Here is a 27,699-nt window from a genome sequence, read left to right on the forward strand (position 1 = left end):
TCGAGAGAGAGAGAGAGAGAGAGAGAGAGAGAGAGATCTTTTGCCCGGACTTGAAAATCCTTCCGGGCATGCTCAGAGGGGAAAAACTGGATCCGTCGCTGGATTCTTTTGTGTGACTGTCAGTGACAGATCCTGCGTCCATAGACTTCCATTCTAGTGAACGACGTATGATGTAATGCAGGATCCTGCATTTTCAAAAATCGACGGATTGTGACGGGAGCTGAAAGACGGAAGTGTGAAAGTAGCCTAATATACTGTGTTACAGACATCCAGACATCATCTCATGTCTGTACAACCTTTATACCTTTGGCACCAATTAGTTGCTGTTATAAAATTGAAGTGACAAAAACTTGTATTAAAAATATTAATTTTTATTTCAATGTTAAAATGAATTAACAGCATAAGGTACTGAAAGAAAACTGAGGCAAATTAGCTCATATCATTTACAATTTTAGCGGCATAGATATAATAGCAGCATGAGTATAATATCTATTGCACAAAACCTTGGCTAAAATACATTAATATGTAGGATGTGTGCCTATATATAGGGGGCTATGTGAGGGCTCATACTGTATAGAGGAAGCTATGTAAGGGCTCATACTGAATATAGGAGACTATGTGAGAGCTCATACTGTGTCTAGGAGCTATGTGTGGACTCATACTGTATATAGATACAAAAAAGACAGAAAAGTGTAGGCCATAAAAGATCACCACACACATGAATTTGGCTAAAGTGAACACAGCTCTTTATTAAATGCAATAACACATAGGAACACATAGTAGAAAAAACATACACAATTTAAAAACAGTTAAAAAAGGAAAACACATTGTTCCTTAATACATACAGCCCACAATATGGCTAACACCTGCGCAGGTATACTAGGACCCCTGTCCCCAAATAGGGTGCCTATATGAACAGCAATGTGATAGAATAGGATACAAGACACAAATGCGTCAAAAAGAGGTGAAATAACCCCTAATATTCACTCCTCCCTGCCAACAATATAATGTAAATGGGGAAGAGAGTTATTGTGTACACAAATAACCTTGGCAGATAGGATGACCTTTAAATGTGCCACTTCCCCGCCAAGATACAATATAAGGTAAGACCTAATTACGCAAAGCAGTGTGCCATCAAAAACACAGTGCTGCTAGTAGTAACACATTATCACTCACAGAGAGACCCTATAGTAAATGTACACTTGAATCACAGTGTCCCTAACTCGTATCAGCAAAAATAGCTGACTGTGGATGATAACGAAGGACCACCCATGGGGCAAATAGCTTACGATACCATGAGACAGACAAGCGGTGAATGGCCCAGTATTACCAAGCGCAGGTGAAGCTGAAAACCCGACGCGTGTCGCCACACAGAGGTGGCTTCGTCAGGGGTAATGTCCGCTGTGTATGTTTAAGCTTATATACATGTTCCACAATTAGTCATACCTCTTGCAACTGCATCAAATCTGCCGCCCAAGGATCTAATTCCTTACCGGAGCATGGCCGCGCTGGCGCCGGCACCCAAGAGGAGGAAGTAAATGGTTGACCCCGGGATACTATGGCAACGCTCCAAGCGCACTGGTACATGCGCCTGCGCACTGAATATACTGCTGACATATCGCATATAAATCTAGTGAGCAGCAGTTACTGACCATTACTCATGCTGCCCGCCATGATCCATACAATAAGAGGGCTGGCAACCCTATTGAACGTCAATTGTCTTAAAAAGATAGACGCATATGATGCCGCAGGTATACGCAGGCGCATAGCATATCACTAGTGGATTAGTAAAAGGAGTACATGGCTGACCCCAGGGTGCCATAGCAACACTCAAACCATAGAAGGTAGCTGTGCCTGCGTCCAAAACGCATATAATATATAGTTATAGTTATATACAGGATAATATGTGACTGTACTCATAGTACAATATACAACAGTCACATATTTTCCAGTACATACCATCTGATGCCTGTAGTCACAGTATATCACATACCCGTCATATATTCTCCTGTACACTGGTTGTGGTATACTGTGTGCACATCTGATGTGTATACAGATGATATGTCACTGATATATCATATACCTGTCACATATTATCTTGTATCCATATTTCTAAATGTAACCAGGTCTACTACATAGAAAGGATATGTATGTCAATTATAATAAAGCTGAAACCGCGATTGAGGATAACACAACAGTGACAAGACATGCATAAAAGGATCCTCCCACTGATACACTTCAGGGGGTCCTATAGCCAGATACCTACTGGCTAGAATAGGATATCTATGTTGGGTAACCGTGCACTGAGGCTACCACTGAAGGTACCCGATTGATCCTGCAATGTGTACAGGTGGTGAATGTCCACCGTGTTGTTCCCAAGATATGTCCCGAGTAGTACTTCCTGTTTGCTGTGAGGTATAAAATATGCAGCGTATAAATTCACATGCACCAGTAGGGCCGGCTGGGGACTCATCAGGGTCCAGACGCGTGGTGGATGCGATAACTGGTGCGTTGCTGCCTGTCAGGTTCCATGGTGGTAGGTCTGACGTACGGGTTGGAGGTGGAGAGGCACGCTTACTGCAGCCGTGGCACAGCAGAGATGCAAAGAGGCTAAGTAGAGCCAGGGGAAGCCCCGGACAGTGGCGTCCCTGGATACGAAAAAAGAAAAAAAGAAGAAAGACTAGCGAGGTGCCCAAAGTCATTTGAATAGTTTTGGGTGGAGGAGAATGTTGTGTCCTAGAGGCAAAATGGTTATCACACGATTGTGATACGGCCGGACTACACCACCGATAAAGCAGTCACAGCCGGTGACTGAGAAGAATCTGTGACTTCTCTGTATTTAATGGTTACTACTCACCTGGGTAGTCATGTGTAGGAATCTCCTCTTTACACCGCTCATCACCCCTCACATATGTCTCTCTAGTATTAATAGGGGTCAGATATTCATCCTGAAACAAATATTGCAATAGTCACAGACAGATGGAGAAGTCACATCTATGGTCAGCTCTAATCCTGCCATCTCCACTGTTCTCCTTACACAAGTATAAAACATATAATACTGGTGGATAAAACAAGACTGAGCACAAGACCTTCACAGCCATCTACACATCATAGGGGAGATCTCATGACAACTTCTCTCCATCTACCTGATGATCCTGAGGAACATTAGGATCTTCTGGTTTACAGTCCTGTGGAAGAAGAGGACGGGACATCTCTCTGGTGTTGTCCTCTTACAGGATAGATCTGGAGGAAACACATACAGGGACTGAAATCATTCTTTACATACAGATAATTATAGGCCTTGTGTATTTAGTACTGTCTATTACCTGGTGATGTGAGGGGCTGGGGAACCTCCATCATGACGTCCTTGTACAGATCTTTGTGTCCTTCTAAATACTCACACTCCTTCATGGAGAAATAGATGGCAACATCCTGACACCTTATTGGAACCTGACACATACATTGGGGGAAATAAGTATTTGATCCCTTGCTCATTTTTTAAGTTTGCCCACTGACAAAGAAAAGAACAGTCTATAATTTTAAGGGTAGGTTAATTTTAACATTGAGAGATAGAATATCAAAAATAAAATCCAGAAAATCACATTGTATAAATTATAAAAATTTATTTGGATTTTTCAGTGAGAAATAAGAATTTGATCCCCTACCAACCATTAAGAGTTCTGGCTCCTACAGACCAGTTATACGCTCCTAATCAACTCATTACCTGCATTAAACACAGCTGTCTTACATAGTAAACTTTATAAAAGACTCTTGTTGACAGACTCAATTAATCAGTCAGACTAAAGGTACCTTCACACTAAACGATATCGCTAGCGATCCGTGACGTTGCAGCGTCCTGGCTAGCGATATCGTTGAGTGTGACAGGCAGCAGCGATCTGGATCCTGCTGTGATATCGCTGGTCGTTAGTTAAAGTTCAGAACTTTATTTGGTCGTCCGATCGCCGTGTATCGTTGTGTTTGACAGCAAAAGCAACGATACCAGCGATGTTTTACAATGGTAACCAGGGTAAATATAGGGTTACTAAGCGCAGGGCCGTGCTTAGTAACCCGATGTTTACCCTGGTTACCAGCGTAAAATGTAAAAAAAACAAACAGTACATACTCACCTTCGCGTCCCCCACCGTCCGCTTCCTGCACTGCCACTGACTGAGCGCGGGCCGTAAAGTGAAAGCACAGCACAGCGGTGACGTCACCGCTCTGCTGTTAGGGCCGGCGCTCACACAGTGCAGGGAAGCGGACGCCGGGGGACGCGAAGGTGAGTATGTACTGTTTGTTTTTTTTACATTTTACGCTGGTAACCAGGGTAAACATCGGGTTACTAAGCGCGGCCCTGCGCTTAGCAACCCGATGTTTACCCTGATTACCCGGGGACCTCGGCATCGTTGGTCGCTGGAGAGCTTGCTGTGTGACAGCTCTACAGCGACCACACAGCTACCAAACAGCGACGCTGCAGCGATCGGCATCGTTGTCTGTATCGCTGCAGCGTCGCTTAGTGTGACGGTACCTTAAGTCTACAACATGGCGAGACCAAAGAGCTTTCTAAGGATGTCATGGACAAGATTGTAGACCTACCTAAACAAAATAAGTACGAATCAGACCTCAAAGTACCAAAAAATACCAAATTTTATTAAGAAACAAAGAGATACCAAAAGACAACATTGATGGTGACATATACCAATATAAAAATGGCACCATAGACCTGAGGTACGTGTAAACATCAATATCCCTCTTGCCACACATATAAGTATCCATACATTAGATCACTTATTATGCCCAATGGCCCGTTCAATATAATGTCATGTCTCTGGTGTGGCAGTAAAATACATGTACCAATAGCACGCTACATTACCTCAGATCTGATGGTGCCCGATCCTCTACGCGCGTTTCGGCAGCGTCAGCCTTCTCCCCCGGAATGGTGACCCCATTCAGCAAGTAAAAATCATTATTTCTTTGTTACGTGGAGACCCTCAAGACTGGGCATTTTCCCTTGCGCCAGGAGACCCTGCATTGCGTGATGTGGATGCGTTTTTTCTGGCGCTTGGATTGCTCTTTGATGAACCAAATTCAGTGGATCAGGCAGATAAAATCTTGCTGGCTTTGTGTCAGGGTCAGGATGAAGCGGAGGTATATTGTCAGAAGTTTAGAAAGTGGTCTGTGCTTACTCAGTGGAATGAGTGTGCCCTGGCGGCAATTTTCAGAAAGGGTCTTTCTGAAGCCCTTAAGGATGTTATGGTGGTGTTCCCCACGCCTGCTGGTCTGAATGAGTCTATGTCCTTGGCCATTCAGGTCGATCGGCGCTTGCGTGAGCGCAAAGCTGTGCACCATTTGGCGATATCTTCTGAGCAGAGGCCTGAGCCTATGCAATGTGATAGGACTTTGACCAGACCTGAACGGCAAGAACACAGACGTCAGAATGGGCTGTGTTTTTACTGTGGTGACTCCACTCATGCTATCTCTGATTGTCCTAAGCGCACTAAGCGGTTCGCTAGGTCTGTCACCATTGGTACTGTACAGCCTAAATTTCTTTTGTCCGTTACTCTGATTTGCTCTTTGTCGTCCTATTCTGTTATGGCATTTGTGGATTCAGGCGCTGACCTGAATTTGATGGACTTGGAGTTTGCCAGGCGCTGTGGTTTTTTCTTGGAGCCCTTGCAGTATCCTATTCCATTGAGGGGAATTGATGCTACGCCTTTGGCCAAGAATAAGCCTCAGTACTGGACTCAGTTGACCATGTGCATGGCTCCTGCACATCAGGAGGATATTCGCTTTTTGGTGTTGCATAATCTGCATGATGTGGTCGTGTTGGGTTTGCCATGGCTGCAGGTCCATAATCCTGTATTGGATTGGAAATCAATGTCTGTGTCCAGTTGGGGTTGTCAGGGGGTACATGGTGATGTTCCATTGTTGTCAATTTCTTCTTCTACTCCTTCTGAAGTCCCTGAGTTTTTGTCGGATTACCGGGATGTATTTGATGAGCCAAAATCCAGTGCCCTATCTCCTCATAGGGATTGCGATTGTGCTATTAATTTGATTCCTGGTAGTAAGTTTCCTAAGGGCCGACTGTTCAATTTATCTGTGCCAGAACACGCCGCTATGCGGAGTTATATAAAGGAGTCCTTGGAGAAAGGGCATATTCGCCTGTCGTCGTCACTGTTGGGAGCAGGGTTCTTTTTTGTGGCCAAGAAGGATGGTTCTCTGAGACCTTGTATAGATTACCGCCTTCTCAATAAAATCACGGTCAAATTTCAGTACCCTTTGCCTCTGCTGTCTGATTTGTTTGCTCGGATTAAGGGGGCTAGTTGGTTCACCAAGATAGATCTTCGAGGGGGCGTATAATCTTGTGCGTATTAAACAGGGCGATGAATGGAAAACTGCATTTAATACGCCCGAGGGCCATTTTGAGTACCTGGTGATGCCATTCGGGCTTTCTAATGCCCCATCTGTGTTTCAGTCCTTTATGCACGACATCTTCCGAAAGTACCTGGATAGATTCATGATTGTATATTTGGATGATATTTTGGTCTTCTCGGATGACTGGGAGTCTCATGTGAAGCAGGTCAGAATGGTGTTCCAGGTCCTTCGTGCTAATTCCTTGTTTGTGAAGGGGTCTAAATGTCTCTTCGGAGTTCAGAAGGTTTCATTTCTGGGCTTCATTTTTTCCCCTTCTACTATCGAGATGGATCCTGTTAAAGTTCAGGCCATTCATGATTGGACTCAGCCTACATCTGTGAAGAGCCTTCAGAAATTCCTGGGCTTTGCTAATTTTTACCGTTGCTTCATCGCTAATTTTTCTAGTGTTGTTAAACCATTGACTGATTTGACCAAGAAAGGTGCGGATGTGGTGAATTGGTCCTCTGCAGCCGTTGAGGCTTTTCAGGAGCTGAAACGTCGTTTCTCTTCAGCCCCTGTGTTGTGTCAGCCAGATGTTTCGCTCCCTTTTCAGGTCGAGGTAGATGCTTCTGAGATTGGAGCAGGGGCTGTTTTGTCTCAAAGAAATTCTGATGGTTCTGTGATGAAGCCATGTGCTTTCTTTTCTAGGAAGTTTTCGCCTGCTGAGCGTAATTATGATGTTGGCAATCGGGAGTTGTTGGCTATGAAGTGGGCATTCGAGGAGTGGCGACATTGGCTTGAAGGAGCCAAGCATCGCGTGGTGGTCTTGACGAATCACTAGAATCTGACTTATCTCGAGTCTGCCAAGCGGTTGAATCCTAGACAGGCTCGTTGGTCGCTGTTTTTCTCCCGTTTTGATTTTGTGGTTTCATACCTTCCGGGCTCTAAGAATGTGAAGGCTGATGCCCTTTCAAGGAGTTTTGTGCCTGATTCTCCTGGAGTTCCTGAGCCGGCTGGTATTCTCAAGGAGGGGGTAATTTTGTCTGCCATCTCCCCTGATTTGCGGCGGGTGCTGCAGGAGTTTCAGGCTGATAGACCTGACCGTTGTCCAGCGGAGAAACTTTTTGTCCCTGATAGATGGACGAGTAGAGTTATCTCTGAGGTTCATTGTTCGGTGTTGGCTGGTCATCCTGGACTCTTTGGTACCAGAGATTTGGTGGCTAAGTCCTTTTGGTGGCCGTCCTTGTCAAGAGATGTGTGTTCTTTTGTGCAGTCCTGTGGGACTTGTACTCGGGCTAAGCCCTGCTGTTCTCGTGCCAGTGGGTTGCTTTTGCCCTTGCCAGTCCCGAAAAGGCCCTGGACGCACATTTCCATGGATTTTATTTCAGATCTCCCTGTCTCTCAAAAGATGTCGGTCATCTGGGTGGTTTGTGATCGCTTCTCTAAGATGGTCCATTTGGTACCCTTGCCTAAGTTGCCTTCCTCCTCTGATTTGGTTCCGTTATTTTTCCAGCATGTGGTTGGTTTGCACGGCATTCCGGAGAACATCGTTTCGGACAGAGGTTCCCAGTTTGTTTCAAGGTTTTGGCGGTCCTTTTGTGCCAAGATGGGCATTGATTTGTCTTTTTCTTCGGCTTTCCATCCTCAGACAAATGGCCAAACCGAACGAACCAATCAGACTTTGGAGGCATATCTGAGATGCTTTGTTTCCGCTGATCAGGATGATTGGGTGACCTTCTTGCCTTTGGCTGAGTTCGCCCTTAATAATTGGGCCAGTTCGGCTACTTTGGTTTCGCCTTTTTTTTGTAATTCTGGTTTCCATCCTCGTTTTTCTTCAGGGCAGGTTGAGCATTCGGACTGTCCTGGTGTGGATTCTGTGGTGGACAGGTTGCAGCAAATTTGGACTCACGTAGTGGACAATTTGACATTGTCCCAGGAGAAGGCTCAACGTTTCGCTAACCGCCGTCGCTGTGTTGGTCCCCGACTTCGTGTTGGGGATTTGGTTTGGTTGTCGTCTCGTTATGTTCCTATGAAGGTTTCTTCTCCTAAGTTTAAGCCTCGTTTCATTGGTCCTTATAAAATTTCTGAAATTCTCAATCCTGTGTCATTTCGTTTGGCCCTTCCAGCTTCTTTTGCCATCCATAATGTGTTCCATAGGTCGTTGTTGCGGAGATATGTGGCGCCTATGGTTCCCTCCGTTGACCCTCCTGCTCCGGTGTTGGTCGAGGGGGAGTTGGAGTATGTGGTGGAGAAGATTTTAGATTCTCGTATTTCGAGACGGAAACTTCAGTACCTGGTCAAGTGGAAGGGCTATGGTCAGGAAGATAATTCCTGGGTTGTTGCCTCTGATGTCCATGCTGCCGATTTAGTTCGTGCCTTTCATTTGGCTCATCCTGATTGGCCTGGGGGCTCTGGTGAGGGTTCGGTGACCCCTCCTCAAGGGGGGGGTACTGTTGTGAATTCCGTTCTTGAACTCCCTCCTGTGGTCATGAATGGTACTTCGGCAAGTTCTGTCCGTGGACTCCCTCTGCTGGCTGTGAGTGGAGCTGCTGGTTCTGAGATTCCTTCCTCAGCTGTCTTCGTTTAGTGCTAGGCTGGCATCTCTATTTAACTCCACTCAGATCGTTACTTCATGCCAGCTGTCAATGTCTTAGCACTGGTTCAGATCTCTCCTGGATCTTTCTGATGACCTGTCTACTCCAGCAGAAGCTAAGTCCCTGCTAGTTAATTTGTTTACTGTTTTCTAGTCCAGCTTGCTATCATGATATTGCCTTGCTAGCTGGAAGCTCTGGGATGCAGAGTGGCACCTCCGCACCGTGAGTCGGTGCGGGGGTCTTTTTGCACACTCTGCGTGGCATTTTGTAGTTTTTTGTGCTGACCGCAAAGATACATTTTCTATCCTCTGTCTGTTTAGTGAAGTCTGGCCTCCTTTGCTGAAACCTGTTTCATTCCTGTGTTTGTGACTTCCATCTTAACTCACAGTCAATATTTGTGGGGGGCTGCCTTTTCCTTTGGGGAATTTCTCTGAGGCAAGGTAAGGCTTTATTTCCTATCTTTAGGGGTAGTTAGCTCTTAGGCTGTGAAGAGGCGTCTAGGCAGAGTTAGGTAGGCTCCACGGCTATTTCTAGTGTGTGTGATAGGATTAGGGGTTGCGGTCAGCAGAGCTCCCACTTCCCAGAGCTTGTCCTGTTCTACAGTTTAACCATCAGGTCATTCCTAGTGCTCCTAACCACCAGGTCCATAACAGTACAGCTGGCCAGTAAAGTGTTAATGCATCTCAATAGAGGGATAGGAGGAGTTCTGAGACCATTTTTTTTCTCTGCAGTGTGTTTTGTCTTTCCTTTCCCCTTAACCTCTGGGTGGTTCAGGACTCAGGTGCAGATATGGACATTCAGGGTCTGTCCTCTTGTGTGGATCAACTTACTGCAAGGGTACAAAGCATTCAAAATTATGTAGTTCAGAATCCGATGCTAGAGCCTAGAATTCCGATTCCTGATTTGCTTTCTGGGGATAGATCTAAGTTCCTGAATTTCAAAAATAATTGTAGACTGTTTCTTGCTTTGAAACCCCGCTCATCTGGTGACTAGTGTTGAGCGATACCGTCCGATACTTGAAAGTATCGGTATCGGAAAGTATCGGCCGATACCGGCAAAGTATCGGATCTAATCCGATACCGATACCCGATACCAATACAAGTCAATGGGACTCAAGTATCGGACGGTATTCCTGATGGTTCCCAGGGTCTGAAGGAGAGGAAACTCTCCTTCAGGCCCTGGGATCCATATTAATGTGTAAAATAAAGAATTAAAATAAAAAATATTGCTATACTCACCTCTCCGACGCAGCCTGGACCTCACCGAGGGAACCGGCAGCGTTCTGTGCTTAAAATGCGCGCGTTTCCTGCCTCCCGTGACGTCACGGCTTGTGATTGGTCGCGTGCCGCCCATGTGGCCGCGACGCGACCAATCACAGCAAGCCGTGACGTAATTTTCAGGTCCTGGATGCCTAATTCTAGGCATTCAGGATTTTAAAATTACGTTCCGGCTTGTGATTGGTCGCGTCGCGGTCACATGGGCGACGCGACCAATCACAAGCCGTGACATCACGGGAGGCAGGAAACGCGCGCATTTTAAAATTACGTCACGGCTTGTGATTGGTTGCGTGCCGCCCATGTGACCGCGACGCGACCAATCACAGCAAGCCGTGACGTAATTTCAGGTCCTGAATGCAGAAATATTCATTCAGGACCTGAAATTACGTCACGGCTTGCTGTGATTGGTCGCGTCGCGGTTACATGGGCGGCACGCAACCAATCACAAGCCGTGACGTAATTTTAAAATGCGCGCGTTTCCTGCCTCCCGTGACGTCACGGCTTGTGATTGGTCGCGTCACCCATGTGACCGCGACGCGACCAATCACAAGCCGGAACGTAATTTTAAAATCCTGAATGCCTAGAATTAGGCATCCAGGACCTGAAAATTACGTCATGGCTTGCTGTGATTGGTCACGTCGCGGCCACATGGGCGGCACGCGACCAATCACAAGCCGTGACGTCACGGAAGGAAGTAAACGTGCGCATTTTAAGCACAGAACGCTGCCGGTTCCCTCGGTGAGGTCCAGGCTGCGTCGGAGAGGTGAGTATAGCAATATTTTTTATTTTAATTCTTTATTTTACACATTAATGTTGTTTCGATACCGATACCCGATACCACAAAAGTATCGGATCTCGGTATCGGAATTCCGATACCCGCAAGTATCGGCCGATACCCGATACTTGCGGTATCGGAATGCTCAACACTACTGGTGACCCCATTCAGCAAGTAAAAATCATTATTTCTTTGTTACGTGGAGACCCTCAAGACTGGGCATTTTCCCTTGCGCCAGGAGACCCTGCATTGCGTGATGTGGATGCGTTTTTTCTGGCGCTTGGATTGCTCTTTGATGAACCAAATTCAGTGGATCAGGCAGATAAAATCTTGCTGGCTTTGTGTCAGGGTCAGGATGAAGCGGAGGTATATTGTCAGAAGTTTAGAAAGTGGTCTGTGCTTACTCAGTGGAATGAGTGTGCCCTGGCGGCAATTTTCAGAAAGGGTCTTTCTGAAGCCCTTAAGGATGTTATGGTGGGGTTCCCCACGCCTGCTGGTCTGAATGAGTCTATGTCCTTGGCCATTCAGGTCGATCGGCGCTTGCGTGAGCGCAAAGCTGTGCACCATTTGGCGATATCTTCTGAGCAGAGGCCTGAGCTTATGCAATGTGATAGGACTTTGACCAGAGCTGAACGGCAAGAACACAGACGTCAGAATGGGCTGTGTTTTTACTGTGGTGACTCCACTCATGCTATCTCTGATTGTCCTAAGCGCACTAAGCGGTTCGCTAGGTCTGTCACCATTGGTACTGTACAGCCTAAATTTCTTTTGTCCGTTACTCTGATTTGCTCTTTGTCGTCCTATTCTGTTATGGCATTTGTGGATTCAGGCGCTGACCTGAATTTGATGGACTTGGAGTTTGCCAGGCGCTGTGGTTTTTTCTTGGAGCCCTTGCAGTATCCTATTCCATTGAGGGGAATTGATGCTACGCCTTTGGCCAAGAATAAGCCTCAGTACTGGACTCAGTTGACCATGTGCATGGCTCCTGCACATCAGGAGGATATTCGCTTTTTGGTGTTGCATAATCTGCATGATGTGGTCGTGTTGGGTTTGCCATGGCTGCAGGTCCATAATCCTGTATTGGATTGGAAATCAATGTCTGTGTCCAGTTGGGGTTGTCAGGGGGTACATGGTGATGTTCCATTGTTGTCAATTTCTTCTTCTACTCCTTCTGAAGTCCCTGAGTTTTTGTCGGATTACCGGGATGTATTTGATGAGCCAAAATCCAGTGCCATATCTCCTCATAGGGATTGCGATTGTGCTATTAATTTGATTCCTGGTAGTAAGTTTCCTAAGGGCCGACTGTTCAATTTATCTGTGCCAGAACACGCCGCTATGCGGAGTTATATAAAGGAGTCCTTGGAGAAAGGGCATATTCGCCTGTCGTCGTCACTGTTGGGAGCAGGGTTCTTTTTTGTGGCCAAGAAGGATGGTTCTCTGAGACCTTGTATAGATTACCGCCTTCTCAATAAAATCACGGTCAAATTTCAGTACCCTTTGCCTCTGCTGTCTGATTTGTTTGCTCGGATTAAGGGGGCTAGTTGGTTCACCAAGATAGATCTTCGAGGGGGCGTATAATCTTGTGCGTATTAAACAGGGCGATGAATGGAAAACTGCATTTAATACGCCCGAGGGCCATTTTGAGTACCTGGTGATGCCATTCGGGCTTTCTAATGCCCCATCTGTGTTTCAGTCCTTTATGCACGACATCTTCCGAAAGTACCTGGATAGATTCATGATTGTATATTTGGATGATATTTTGGTCTTCTCGGATGACTGGGAGTCTCATGTGAAGCAGGTCAGAATGGTGTTCCAGGTCCTTCGTGCTAATTCCTTGTTTGTGAAGGGGTCTAAATGTCTCTTCGGAGTTCAGAAGGTTTCATTTCTGGGCTTCATTTTTTCCCCTTCTACTATCGAGATGGATCCTGTTAAAGTTCAGGCCATTCATGATTGGACTCAGCCTACATCTGTGAAGAGCCTTCAGAAATTCCTGGGCTTTGCTAATTTTTACCGTTGCTTCATCGCTAATTTTTCTAGTGTTGTTAAACCATTGACTGATTTGACCAAGAAAGGTGCGGATGTGGTGAATTGGTCCTCTGCAGCCGTTGAGGCTTTTCAGGAGCTGAAACGTCGTTTCTCTTCAGCCCCTGTGTTGTGTCAGCCAGATGTTTCGCTCCCTTTTCAGGTCGAGGTAGATGCTTCTGAGATTGGAGCAGGGGCTGTTTTGTCTCAAAGAAATTCTGATGGTTCTGTGATGAAGCCATGTGCTTTCTTTTCTAGGAAGTTTTCGCCTGCTGAGCGTAATTATGATGTTGGCAATCGGGAGTTGTTGGCTATGAAGTGGGCATTCGAGGAGTGGCGACATTGGCTTGAAGGAGCCAAGCATCGCGTGGTGGTCTTGACGAATCACTAGAATCTGACTTATCTCGAGTCTGCCAAGCGGTTGAATCCTAGACAGGCTCGTTGGTCGCTGTTTTTCTCCCGTTTTGATTTTGTGGTTTCATACCTTCCGGGCTCTAAGAATGTGAAGGCTGATGCCCTTTCAAGGAGTTTTGTGCCTGATTCTCCTGGAGTTCCTGAGCCGGCTGGTATTCTCAAGGAGGGGGTAATTTTGTCTGCCATCTCCCCTGATTTGCGGCGGGTGCTGCTGGAGTTTCAGGCTGATAGACCTGACCGTTGTCCATCGGAGAAACTTTTTGTCCCTGATAGATGGACGAGTAGAGTTATCTCTGAGGTTCATTGTTCGGTGTTGGCTGGTCATCCTGGACTCTTTTGTACCAGAGATTTGGTGGCTAAGTCCTTTTGGTGGCCGTCCTTGTCACGAGATGTGTGTTCTTTTGTGCAGTCCTGTGGGACTTGTACTCGGGCTAAGCCCTGCTGTTCTCGTGCCAGTGGGTTGCTTTTGCCCTTGCCAGTCCCGAAAAGGCCCTGGACGCACATTTCCATGGATTTTATTTCAGATCTCCCTGTCTCTCAAAAGATGTCGGTCATCTGGGTGGTTTGTGATCGCTTCTCTAAGATGGTCCATTTGGTACCCTTGCCTAAGTTGCCTTCCTCCTCTGATTTGGTTCCGTTATTTTTCCAGCATGTGGTTGGTTTGCACGGCATTCCGGAGAACATCGTTTCGGACAGAGGTTCCCAGTTTGTTTCAAGGTTTTGGCGGTCCTTTTGTGCCAAGATGGGCATTGATTTGTCTTTTTCTTCGGCTTTCCATCCTCAGACAAATGGCCAAACCGAACGAACCAATCAGACTTTGGAGGCATATCTGAGATGCTTTGTTTCCGCTGATCAGGATGATTGGGTGACCTTCTTGCCTTTGGCTGAGTTCGCCCTTAATAATTGGGCCAGTTCGGCTACTTTGGTTTCGCCTTTTTTTTGTAATTCTGGTTTCCATCCTCGTTTTTCTTCAGGGCAGGTTGAGCCTTCGGACTGTCCTGGTGTGGATTCTGTGGTGGACAGGTTGCAGCAAATTTGGACTCACGTAGTGGACAATTTGACATTGTCCCAGGAGAAGGCTCAACGTTTCGCTAACCGCCGTCGCTGTGTTGGTCCCCGACTTCGTGTTGGGGATTTGGTTTGGTTGTCGTCTCGTTATGTTCCTATGAAGGTTTCTTCTCCTAAGTTTAAGCCTCGTTTCATTGGTCCTTATAAAATTTCTGAAATTCTCAATCCTGTGTCATTTCGTTTGGCCCTTCCAGCTTCTTTTGCCATCCATAATGTGTTCCATAGGTCGTTGTTGCGGAGATATGTGGCGCCTATGGTTCCCTCCGTTGACCCTCCTGCTCCGGTGTTGGTCGAGGGGGAGTTGGAGTATGTGGTGGAGAAGATTTTAGATTCTCGTATTTCGAGACGGAAACTTCAGTACCTGGTCAAGTGGAAGGGCTATGGTCAGGAAGATAATTCCTGGGTTGTTGCCTCTGATGTCCATGCTGCCGATTTAGTTCGTGCCTTTCATTTGGCTCGTCCTGATTGGCCTGGGGGCTCTGGTGAGGGTTCGGTGACCCCTCCTCAAGGGGGGGGTACTGTTGTGAATTCCGTTCTTGAACTCCCTCCTGTGGTCATGAATGGTACTTCGGCAAGTTCTGTCCGTGGACTCCCTCTGCTGGCTGTGAGTGGAGCTGCTGGTTCTGAGATTCCTTCCTCAGCTGTCTTCGTTTAGTGCTAGGCTGGCATCTCTATTTAACTCCACTCAGATCGTTACTTCATGCCAGCTGTCAATGTCTTAGCACTGGTTCAGATCTCTCCTGGATCTTTCTGATGACCTGTCTACTCCAGCAGAAGCTAAGTCCCTGCTAGTCAATTTGTTGTTTACTGTTTTCTAGTCCAGCTTGCTATCATGATATTGCCTTGCTAGCTGGAAGCTCTGGGATGCAGAGTGGCACCTCCGCACCGTGAGTCGGTGCGGGGGTCTTTTTGCACACTCTGCGTGGCATTTTGTAGTTTTTTGTGCTGACCGCAAAGATACCTTTTCTATCCTCTGTCTGTTTAGTGAAGTCTGGCCTCCTTTGCTGAAACCTGTTTCATTCCTGTGTTTGTGACTTCCATCTTAACTCACAGTCAATATTTGTGGGGGGCTGCCTTTTCCTTTGGGGAATTTCTCTGAGGCAAGGTAAGGCTTTATTTCCTATCTTTAGGGGTAGTTAGCTCTAATGCTGTGAAGAGGCGTCTAGGCAGAGTTAGGTAGGCTCCACGGCTATTTCTAGTGTGTGTGATAGGATTAGGGGTTGCGGTCAGCAGAGCTCCCACTTCCCAGAGCTTGTCCTGTTCTACAGTTTAACCATCAGGTCATTCCTAGTGCTCCTAACCACCAGGTCCATAACAGAGAGGGCAATGATGGGGATGGTGGAGGAGGAGAGGGCAATGATGGGGCTAACGGGGAGAGAGCAATGATGGGGATGGTGGAGGAGGAGAGGGCAATGATGGGGCTTACGGGGAGAGAGCAATGGTGGGGGAGGAGAGGGCAATGATGGGGCTGACGGGGAGAGAGCAATGATGGGGATGATGGAGGAGGAGAGGGCAATGATGGGGCTTACGGGGAGAGAGCAATGGTGGGGGAGGAGAGGGCAAAGATGGGGCTGACAGGAAGAGAGCAATAATGGGGATAGTGGGGGAGGAGAGGGCAATGATGTGGCTGACGGGGAGAGAGCAATGATGGGGATGGTGGGGGACGAGAGGGCAATGATGGGGCTGACGGGGAGAGAGCAATGATGGGGATGGTGGTGGAGGGGGGCAATGATGGGGCTGACGGGGAGAGAGTAATGATGGGGATGGTGGTGGAGGAGGAAATGATGGAAGTGGTGGAATGGGCAAAGATGGGGATGGTGGGAGAGGAGGAAATGATGGAAGTGGTGGAATGGGCAATAATGGGGACGGTGGTAGAGGAGGAAATTATGGAAGTGGTGGAATGTGCATGGATGGGGATGGTGGGGGAGGAGGAAATTATGGAAGTGGTGGAATGGGCAATGATGGGATTGGGGGAGAGGAAATGCTGGAGGTGGTGAAATGGCAATTTTTTATCCAGGAGCATTTTAATGACACTTGTATCTTTAAGGGCATCATGTGGAGATTTTCTGCAAAAGAGCGGAGAAGATGGAAGTCTGCAGCGACGAGCTGTGGATGAGAAAACTCATCATGGGATCTGGACAAGATGAAGAAAAGAAGAATGACTCCAGAGACGACGTCATCTATAAGGTACCTGGATGTAAATGTTATTTGTGATACTGACTAACTCTCATGTTTTTATTTATGTTAGGAGCTTTAAAGGGGATGTCCAGGTTTGTAATGAGTCTGTAGTCATTCTTTGTGACGGCAAACTTCTGAGTTCTCACAGTGCGCACTGCACGCTGTCAGGATTCTCTCATGCTGGCGATTTAGATACATGCTGTCACGTGCCGACTAGACATGTGTGGCCTCACTCAATGAAAATGAACTGAGCGAGGCCGGGCACGTCTAGTCGGAATGTGGTCAGAAGTATACAAATCACATGCTTGTACTGACATGACTGTCCACCGGCAAGGGAGAATCCTAAAAAGTGTGCAGTGCATTAGTTGTGAGAATTCAGAAGCCTGCAATGTCAGGATTCAGCTCTGCAGGTTCCAGTAGCCATCTCATGGACACTTCACTCATATGCGATTTTCATACTTATGGTCCTGTGACAACGAGCTTCTCTTCCTGCTTCTCTGTTTTTCACTGATCATTGAGAGCACTAGGGAGAGGAGCTCGTCGGTACATGATCGAGTGTGAAAATCGCATATGTCCTTTTTTTTTTTTTTTTTGGGGGGGGGGGGGGTTGCGCCAAAATGAATTCTTGCCCCGGGTGCCAGAAACCCTAGATACACCTCTGGGTCATGCCAGGGGTTAACTTTCTCAGCCACAGTCTGGTCTCAGGTTTGCTATTTATCCATGCTGTGTGCTGCAGACCATTTCAGTTATGGCTTCTGCTGACCTCGTTTGCCTTGATTTGTCCTGCTGCTTGCTAACAGAGCCCGTGTGTTTATCCTCATTTTCCTTTCCAACTCTCTGTTCCCCTTTGGTGTAATTGACTCTCTGTTTTTTTTTTTTTACTCGGCTTGGACCCTCACCTGTTGTTTTGTCTCTTGTCTTTGGCATATATGCTCCTGACTGGTACTGACCTATTAAACTTGTTATTGACTCTGTTTGCTTATTCCCTTTGTACTGCACTACAGTCTTATAGTGACCCGGTTTGTTTTGACTGTTCTACTGCCACCTAGTGGTGGCCTCGCTGCTGCATTGCAGGCCTGGTCCTGCTGTGTGCAGTCCTCCCTCCACTCTATTGCCACATAGTGGAGCTTGCAATTACCTGTATTGAAGCAGTGTGACACATCAACTGCAAAAAAACATCTGACTGCTGTGCTTGCCAACAAGGGTTTTGCCACCAAGAATTAAGTCTTGTTTGCCAGAGGGATCAAATACTTATTTCTCACTGCAACATGCAAATAAATGTATATAATTTATACCATGTGATTTTTTGGATTTTAATTTTGATATTCTATCAATGTTAAAATTAACCTAACCTTAACCCCTTTCTGCCATCTGACGTACTATTCCGTCCATGTGACTTGGGCCTTAATTCCCATGGACGGAATAGTATGTCACGTGCAATCAGCCACGCTCAGGGTATGTGCACATGTCAGGATTTCTTGCAGAAATTTCCTGAAGAAAACCGGAAATTTTCTGCAAGAAATCCGCATTTTTTTTTTTGCGTTTTTTTCCGCTTTTTTTTTAGCATTTTGCAAGCGTAATTAGCTTGCAGAATGCTAAAGTTTTCCAAGCGATCTGTAGCATAGCTTGGAAAACTGATTGACAGGTTGGTCACACTTGTCATAGTGTTTGACAAGTGTGACCAACTTTTTACTATAGATGCAGCCTATGCAGCATCAATAGTAAAAGATAGAATGTTTAAAAATAAAAAAAAGATCTCCTCAGCGGCTTCCGTTCCTATAGATGGTGCGTGTGTGCAGGACCTTCGATGACGTCGCGGTCACGTGACTGCGATGTCATCGCGGTCATGTGACCGCAACGTCATCGCAGGTTCTTCACATACACCATCTATAGGAATGGAAGCGGCAGCAGGGGCGTAACTACCGCGGTCGCAGCGGTCGCCATTGCGTATCCGGGGGCGCAGCCGACAGCGGGCCGCCTGATGTGGCGGCGGTCCAAGGAGGGGGTTGGCAGGGCCAGGGAGCGGGGGGCTGTCTAATTATACTCACCTACTCCTGGCGCGGTCCCTGCAGGTCCCTGGCTGCCCGGTGCCCCGGCTTCTTCCTGTACTGAGCGGTCACATGGTACCGCTCATTACAGTACTGAATATGCGGCTCCACCTCCCATAGGGGAGCTCAGTACAGGAAGAAGCTGGGGCGCCGGGGAAGCAGGGACTGCACCGCGCCAGGAGCAGGTGAGTATAACGGGGAGCGCAGCGCTGCGCGATATTCACCTCTCCTCGTTCCAGCCACCGCTCTGTCTTCTGCTGTGACACTGAGGTCAGAGGGTGCGGTGACGTAGTTAGTGCGCACCTCTGCCTGAGCGTCAGTGCGGAGGAGGCGGAAGATGTAGCGGCCAGCGGCGGCTGGAACGAGGAGCGGTGAATATTGAAAATGCCGGGGGCCTGAGCGACGGAGAGGTGAGTATGTGGTTTTTTTTTATCGCAGTAACAGCATATGGGGCAAGTGTCTGTATGGCGCCATAACGTTTGTGCAGCATTATATGGAGGCCATAATGTTTGTGTAGCACTATAGGGGCCATAACGTTTGTTCAGCACTATATGGGGGCAATAATGTTTGTGCAGCACTATATGGCCCATAACGTTTGTGCAGCACTATATGGGCCATAACGTTTGTGTAACACTATATGGGGGCCATAACGTTTGTGCAGCACTATATGGGGGCCATAACGTTTGTGCAGCACTATATGGGGCCGTAACATTTGTGCAGCACTATAGGGGCCATAACGTTTGTTCAGCACTATATGGGGGCAATAATGTTTGTGCAGCACTATATGGGCCATAACGTTTGTGCAGCACTATATGGACCATAACTTTTGTGCAGCACTATATGGGGGCCATAACGTTTGTGCAGCACTATATGGGGCCATAACGTTTGTGCAGCACTATATGGGGCCATAACGTTTGTGCAGCACTATATAGGGGCCATAACATTTGTGCAGCACTATATGGGGCAAGTGTCCGTATGGAGCATCTTATGGGGCCATAATCAACGTTTCTGCAGCATTATATTGGGCAAATGTGTCTATGGAGCATCTTATGGGGCCATTATTAACCTTTATGCAGCATTATATGGGGCATATTTTAATATGGAGCATCTTATGGGCCTATCATGAACTGTATGGAGCATTATATGGGGCTCCTGATTCAATATGGATATTCAAAAACACTTAACCTACTGATGTCTGAATTAATTTTACTTTTATTGGTATCTATTTTACCATTATGGAGATTCAGGAATGTACCTTGGCCTGGTCGTACAGTTTCAATAAAGTTAAGCCTCAAATGGGGGAGGTTTTGGGGGGGGGGGGGCCCATTTGAAAGTTCGCACCGGGGCCCATAACTTTGTAGTTACGCCACTGAGCGGCAGCATGCACCGATGAGAGGCGGGAAGACTCCGGGGGCAATCAAAGGTGAGTATATGACTATTTTTTATTTTAATTCTTTTTTTTTTACCAATTATATGGTGCCTAGTCCGTGGAGGAGAGTCTCCTCTCCTCCACCCTGGGTACCAACCGCACATGATCTGCTTACTTCCCGCATGGTGGGCACAGCCACATGCGGAAAGTAAGCAGATCAATGCATTCCTAGGTGTGCGGAATCCCCGCAATTCCGCAAATTTAATGAACGTGTTGCTTTTTTTTTTCCGCGATGCGATTTTTTCGCGGAAAAAAATGACACATTTGCACAAGAAATGCGGAACACACTGAAAATAATGGGAGGCATATGTAAGCGTTTTCTTGCGTTTTTATCACGTTTTTATAGCGAAAAAAACACGAAAAATACTGAACGTGTGCACATGGCCTCACAGCCGGGTGTCAGCTGATTCTAACAGCTGACACCCGGCACTAAGTGCCAGTAACGGTCAAGGACCGCTCACCTTACTTTAACCCCCAGAACACTGCGATCAAATAAGATCGCACTGTTCCAATGGCATAGAGAAGCATCACGCAGGGAGAGGGCTCTCTGCATGCTTTCCTGAGCCCCTCAGAACGCAATGTGATTGCGTTGTTCTGAGGTTCCCCTGCCTGCAGACGCCCAGATCTAAGATGGCTGCGGGGGTCCTTCTGGGTCCTGCAGGGAGGTGGCTTCTCAGTGCTGTGCAAAGTATCAGATCAGCGATCTGACTTTATACAGTTATGTCCCACCCTGGGACAATGTAAAAAAGTTTTTAAAAAAAATATTATACGGAGTAAAAATATATTTTTAAAAATTCCTAAATAAAAATAAAATAAAATGTTCCAATAGATACATTTATGTAAATAAAAAATAAATAAATAAAAGTACACATATTTAGGTCTGTAACGACCCGACCTATAAAACTGTCCCACTAGTTAACCCCTTCAGTCAACATCGTAAGGCTACTTTCACACATCAGGCTTTTTGTTTCAGGCACAATCCGGCAATTTTTGGAAAAAACGGATCCGTTTTTTTTTTTACGCCGGATCCGTTTTTTTCCCATAGAGTTGTATTAGCGCCGGATTGAGCCTGATGGCCAGACGTTTTCATCCGTTTTTTCCAGATCCGTCCAAATAGTCGTTTCCGGCGGACGGAGAAAACGTCCACAGCAACGTTTTTTTGTCCTGCGAAAAAAAACGCACAGTGACGGAAGCGGCCAAAAACACATGAAACGGAGGTGTGAAACAATGAATCCGGCACCTGGAACCGGTTTTCAAAGCATTTTCCATACAAATCATGCAGATTTTCCGTTCTGGTCTCTCTCTCTCTCTCTCGTCCCCGAAACAGGAAGTCAAAAATCCATGCTCATTAAAGAAGGCCGGATCCAGCTAAAAAACGGATGCAGCGATTTGCTGGATTTAGCCTGAAAACAAAAAACTGATGTATGAAACTAGCCTAAAAAAAAAAAAAAAAAAACACGGGGCAAAAAACAATGCTTTATCATCATACTGCCGAACAAAAGGTGGAATAACACACGATCAACATATGGGGTATCGGTGTACTCGGGACAAATTGGACAACAACTTTTGGGGTCCAATTTCTCCTGTTAACCTTCTAAAAATAAAACATTGGGGGTGAAAAGATCATTTTTGTGAAAACAATATGATTTTTTATTTTCACGGCTCTACTTTATAAACTTCTGTGAAGCACTTGGGGGTTAAAAGTGCTCACCGCACATCTAGATAAGTTCCTTAGAGGGTCTACTTTCCAAATAGTGTCACTTGTGGGGGGGTTTCCACTGTTTAGGCACACCAGGGTCTTGCCAAACGCAACATGGCGTTCGATCTCAATTCCAATTTGAGCTCTGCCATGCGCCCAAACAGTGGTTTACTCCCACATATGGGGTATCAGCATACTCAAGACAAATTGGACAACAACTTTTGGGGTCCAATTTCTCCTTCGTAAAATAAAAAAAATTGGATCTGAAGTACATTTTTTGTGAAAAAAAAAGTTAAATGTTCATTTTTTATAAACATTACAAAAATTCCTGTGAAGCACCTGAAGGGTTAATAAACTTCTTGAATGTGGTTTTGAGCACCTTGAGGGGTGCAGTTTTTAGAATGGTGTCACACTTGGGTATTTTCTATCATATAGACCCCTCAAAGTGACTTCAAATGTGATGTGGTCCCTAAAGAAAATGGTGGTGTAAAAATGAAAAATCGCTGGTCAACTTTTAACCCGTATAACTCCCTAACAAAAAAAAATTTGGTTACAAAATTGTGCTGATGTAAAGTAGACATGTGGGAAATGTTACTTATTAAGTATTTTGTGTAACATTTCTCTGTGATTTAAGGGCATGAAAATTCAAAGTTGGAAAATTGAGAAATTTTTAATATTTTCACTAAATTTCTGTTTTTTTCACAAATAAACGCAAGTCATATGAAATAAATTTTACAACTATCATGAAGTACAATATGTCTCGAGAAAACAGTGTCAGAATCACCGGGATCCATTGAAGCGTTCCAGAGTTATTATCTCATGAAGGGACAGTGGTCAGAATTAGCCTGGTCATTAACATGCAAACCACCCTTGGGGGTAAAGGGGTTAAAATTATAGACTGTCAGTGTTCATGTCTTTGTTGGTGGGCAAACTTACAAAATCACCAAGGGATCAAATACTTACTTCCCCCACTGTAGAATGATACCATCATCCCCCGATCCCTTCATAGTGTTAATGTATAATGTCCCAGAATTCCCAGCAGTATCACCTCTCCAGTCAGCAGCTCAATCATCTTGTAGGTGAGTTCTAGGATCTTCTGGTCATTGATGTCCTCATGTATCAAGGGGTGAGGTGGAGGCCCCGTGACTGGGCTTAGGGGTCTTCCCCATCCCTCAGACACAGGGTCCTGACAGTTCTCACTAGAGGTCTTCTTCACTACTGTGTAATCCTGGTTATGGAGAGACACATTGATAAATCTCACTACAGACATTTCCAGAGTCCTCACCTCTCCAGTTCTGTCCATCTGTTATTCCCATAGATAAGAATGATGTAATGTGACGTCATCAGAATCTCTCACCTCTCCAGTAAGCCGGAAGAGGATCTCTAGGGTGAGGTGTATTATCCTCTCCGCCATCTTGTCTCTGTCCTTATCCATCTTTGATGGGTAAATCAGGAAAAGTCTCTTATATGGAAGATCTTCACTGAGAGGATCCGATATTGTAGAGGCCTGAATGAGAAGCAGATGAGACGATGTTTCCAGGATTCTTCTTATACACGGTGGCTCAGTGAGTTGTCCTTGGTGGGTTCAAGTCTCACAAAGGACAACATCTGCAAGGAGTTTGTATGTTCTCCCCGTGTTTGCGTGGGTTTCCTCCCACAATCCAAAGACATATTGATAGGGAATTTAGATTGTGAGCCCCAATGGGGACAGTGATGATAATGTGTGCAAACTGTAAAGCGCCGCGGAATATGTTAGCGCTATAGAAAAATAAAGATTATTACTATTATGGGAATTGGCTGCGATATCCCCTGTGCAATATATTTCTAATATTAATGCCCCAGCAATAGGGGAATCTCCACATCCCTCCACCCGCAGAGCCGCACAGTGGCGCTAGTGATGTGTCGTTCGCGAACCATCCGAGTCAAAGAGTCGGCACCTCAGTGAGAGCCACTCTGAATGGATCCACTGGGCGTAAATTCCTTGGGTTCAGCAGACGTAACCCCGCCCACCTGAACAAAACTCCACCCACTCATGTTAATTGGTTACTAGCGAGTGGGCAGAGTTTCTGGCGCAGATGGGCGGGGTTTCGGACGCCTTACGTCAGCATAAATATGTGTTTACATATTGTGAACACATTTTTATTAGAGAGATCCATTGAGGATCCAAAAGAGACAGACTGCCCATCACTACCGCACACCACATATATGGCTGCTCTGTGCACAGGACCTGTGATGAGGTCACAGGAGGGGAGGAGTCAGGGGTCACATGATCAGGGGCCTCAGTGTATGCAGGACTCTGCTGTGCTGGTTGTCATGGTGCTGGATGAGGGGAAGTTTATGTGTGGGGTCAGGAGGGGTTTACAGTGTGGATGTAGCAGAGCTGTGTGTGTACGAGGTGTACGGACCGGAGCCGTGTGTGTGTACGAGGTGTACGGAGCGGAGCCGTGTGTGTAGGGGTGTACGGAGCGGAGCCATGTGTGTACGAGGTGTACGGAGCGGAGCTGTGTGTGTACGGAGTGGAGTCGGGTGTACGAGGTGTGCGAAGCTGAGCCGTGTGTGTACGAGGTGTACGGAGCGGAGCCTTGTGTGTACGAGGTGTACGGAGCGGAGCCGTGTGTGTACGAGTTGTACGGAGCGGAGCCGTGTGTGTACGAGGTGTACGGAGCGGAGCCGTGTGTGTACGAGGTGTACGGAGCTGAGCCGTGTGTATACGGAGCGGAGTCGCGTGTGTACGAAGCGGAGCCGTGTGTGTACGAGGTGTACGAGCGGAGCCGTGTGTATACGAGGTGTATGGAGCAAAGCCACATGTGTACGAGGTGTACGGAGCGGAGCCTTATGTGTAAGGTGTACGGAGCTGAGCCGTGTGTATACGAGGTGTACAGAGCAGAGCCGCGTGTGTACGGAGCAGAGCAGTGTGTGTACGAGGTGTACTGAGCAGAGCTGCGTGTGTAGGGACCCCTGTGTAGAACAACTGATCCCAGACACACACAGTAACACTGCAGTTGTCGGCCTCCCGTCTTTCGCACAGACACTGATACAATAAGATGGAGTCAGACGAACCCTCCTACAAAACGTGAGAAGAAAGTCATTACTACAGGACTGTAGAGAAAGTATTTATTCTACAAGAAACGCTGGGGCCACAAATGAGAGAATCCGGGCCCTGTGGCTGGATACTCCTGACCCCCAGCCTGTTAGGACCAGACGGGGTCTTTGTCCCTGGAGCTACTTGGTATAATGAGAATCTGATCTTGGTCATATAAGGAGGGTTGGAGTAAAATAGAAACTGCTGAATATGAGACCTTTTTTTTCCTCCAACAAAATGGCAGCTGCACTTGCACAGCAGAATCTATCACTTGCCGTTCGGTGTGTGGTAAAATTGACAAGACTTTATTCTTCGAGTCAGTACAGTTGCAGCGATACCACATTGATATCATTTTTTTATATTTATTTTCATGCATCTCTTTATTCTGAGAGCTATAACGGTGTTATTTTTTTCGCTTGTATTTTGCGGTAAATGATGACGTTTTCAGCGGTATCATGTTTATGACATTCGTCTTTTTGATCGCATGTTATTCCACTTACTAGATGGTGGCCCGATTCTAATGCATCGGGTATGCTAGAATATGTATGTATGCATGTATATATATAGCAGCCACATAGCATATAGCAGAGGCCACATAACACAGACAGCCACGTAGTATATAGCACAGCCATGTAGTACATAGGAGCCATGTAGTAAACACAGCCACATAGTATATAACACAGCCCACGTAGTATATAACACTGCCACATAGTATATAACACTGCCACGTAGTATATAACACAGCCACGTAGTATAAAACAGCCCATGTAGTATATAACACTGCCACGTAGTATATAACACTGCCACGTAGTATAAAACAGCCCATGTAGTATATAACACTGCCCACGTAGTATATAACACAGCCCACGTAGTATATAACACTGCGCACGTATTATATAACACTGCCCACTTAGTATATAACACAGACAGCCATGCAGTATATAACACAGGCCACACAGTATATAACACTGCCCATCTAGTATATAACACTGCCCACGTAGTATATAACACTGCCCACGTAGTATATAACAGCCCACGTAGTATATAACACTGCCCACTTAGTATATAACACTGCCACGTAGTATATAACACAGCCCACGTAGTATATAACACTGCCACGTAGTATATAACACAGTCCATGTAGTATATAACAATACCACGAAGTATATAACACAGCCCACGTAATATATAGCATCCACGCAGTATATAACACTGCCCACATAGTATATAACACAGCCCACGTAGTATATAACACTGCCCACATTGTATACAACACTGCGCACGTAGTATATAGCATCCACGCAGTATATAACACTGCCCACGTAGTATATAACACTGCCCACGTAGTATATAACAATACCACGTAGGATATAACACAGCCCACGTAATATATAGCATCCACGCAGTATATAACACTGCCCACGTAGTATATAACACTGCCCACGTAGTATATAACACTGCCCACATAGTATATAACACTGCCCACATAGTATATAACACTGCCCACATAGTATATAACACTGCCCACATAGTATATAACACTGCCCACGTAGTATATAACACAGCCCACGTAGTATACAACACTGCACACGTAGTATATAGCACAGCCCACGTACTATATAGCATCCACGCAGTATATAACAGCCCACGTAGTATTGAACATTGCCCACATAGTATATAAAATTGCCCACGTAGTATATAACACAGGCCACACAGTATATGACACTGCCCACGTAGTATATAGCACAGCCCAAATACTATATACAGTAGCATTGTGGGGACAATATCCCTGTTAACCCCTTAATGACAGCCAATACGTCTTTTAACTGACCTGAGGTATAAGAGAATAGCCTCCCCATACAGGTGACAATCCAGCAGCTGTCGGCTGTACACTATAGCTGACAACTTGCTGTATCAGCCATGATCAGTGTTTGCACCATCCAAATCTGTTTAACCCCTTAGATGCTGCTGTCAAAAGTGACTACATCATTATTAATGGTTAACAGAGTGTGAGGGCTTCCTCTTTATCCCAATTGGTGCCCTCAGATTATGATTTTGTGGTCCTGATGTTTGCCATGGCAGTTCATGACCAAATAGCGGCCTTAGAGTCTGACAGCTCTAGTAATCTGTTCAGAAGTTAGAGGCATTTAGGTGGTAAAAATACATATTTTCATTTCTATCATGCCACTTTGCATTAATTCCTGAAAAGCACCTGAAGGGTTAATAAACTACCTGACAGCAGTTTTCAATATGTCAGGGGGCGCTGTTTTTAAAATGGTATAACTTTGGGGGGTTTGCCAATACATAGGACCCCTAAAGTCACTTCAAACATGGATAGGTCCCTAAAAAAAATATACTTTGTAAATTTCATTGAAAAAATGAAAAATTACTGCTGCATTATTAAACCTCCTAAAATGCAAACAAAATAAAATAACATTTTACAAATGGTGCTGATGTAAAGCAGACATGAGGGAAATGTTATTTATCAATGTTTTGCTGTGCTATGACTATCTGGATTAAAGGGATAATCATTCAAAGTTTGAAAATTGCTAATTTTTAAAAAAATTTCTCAAATTTCTGATATTTTTTATAAATAAACACAAAACATATCCACCTAAATTTACCATTATCATAAAGTATAATGTGTCACGAAAAAACAATCTCAAAATCACTGGGATTTGTTGAAGCGTTCCAGAGTTATTACCACATAAAGTGACACTGGTCAGATTTCAAAAATTTGGCTCCGTCACTAAGGGGTTAAA

General features: G+C 45.8%; 1 long non-coding RNA gene across 1 annotated transcript in view; it reads right to left on the minus strand.

Annotated features, from left to right (window-relative positions):
* Positions 1-429: 429 nt before the first annotated feature.
* Positions 430-27,699, minus strand: part of LOC143766380 (uncharacterized) — a 35,657-nt gene continuing 8,387 nt past the window's right edge. Inside the window, exons 2-5 of the long non-coding RNA XR_013213561.1 lie at positions 3,327-3,450; positions 3,147-3,243; positions 2,858-2,948; positions 430-2,648 (exon numbers count right to left, since the gene is read on the minus strand). This is a non-coding gene — a long non-coding RNA (uncharacterized LOC143766380). The remainder of the gene's footprint in view (positions 2,649-2,857; positions 2,949-3,146; positions 3,244-3,326; positions 3,451-27,699) is intronic.

Source organism: Ranitomeya variabilis, chromosome 4, assembly GCF_051348905.1.
Source record: "Ranitomeya variabilis isolate aRanVar5 chromosome 4, aRanVar5.hap1, whole genome shotgun sequence".
In the NCBI taxonomy this organism is placed as follows: Eukaryota; Metazoa; Chordata; class Amphibia; order Anura; family Dendrobatidae; genus Ranitomeya; species Ranitomeya variabilis.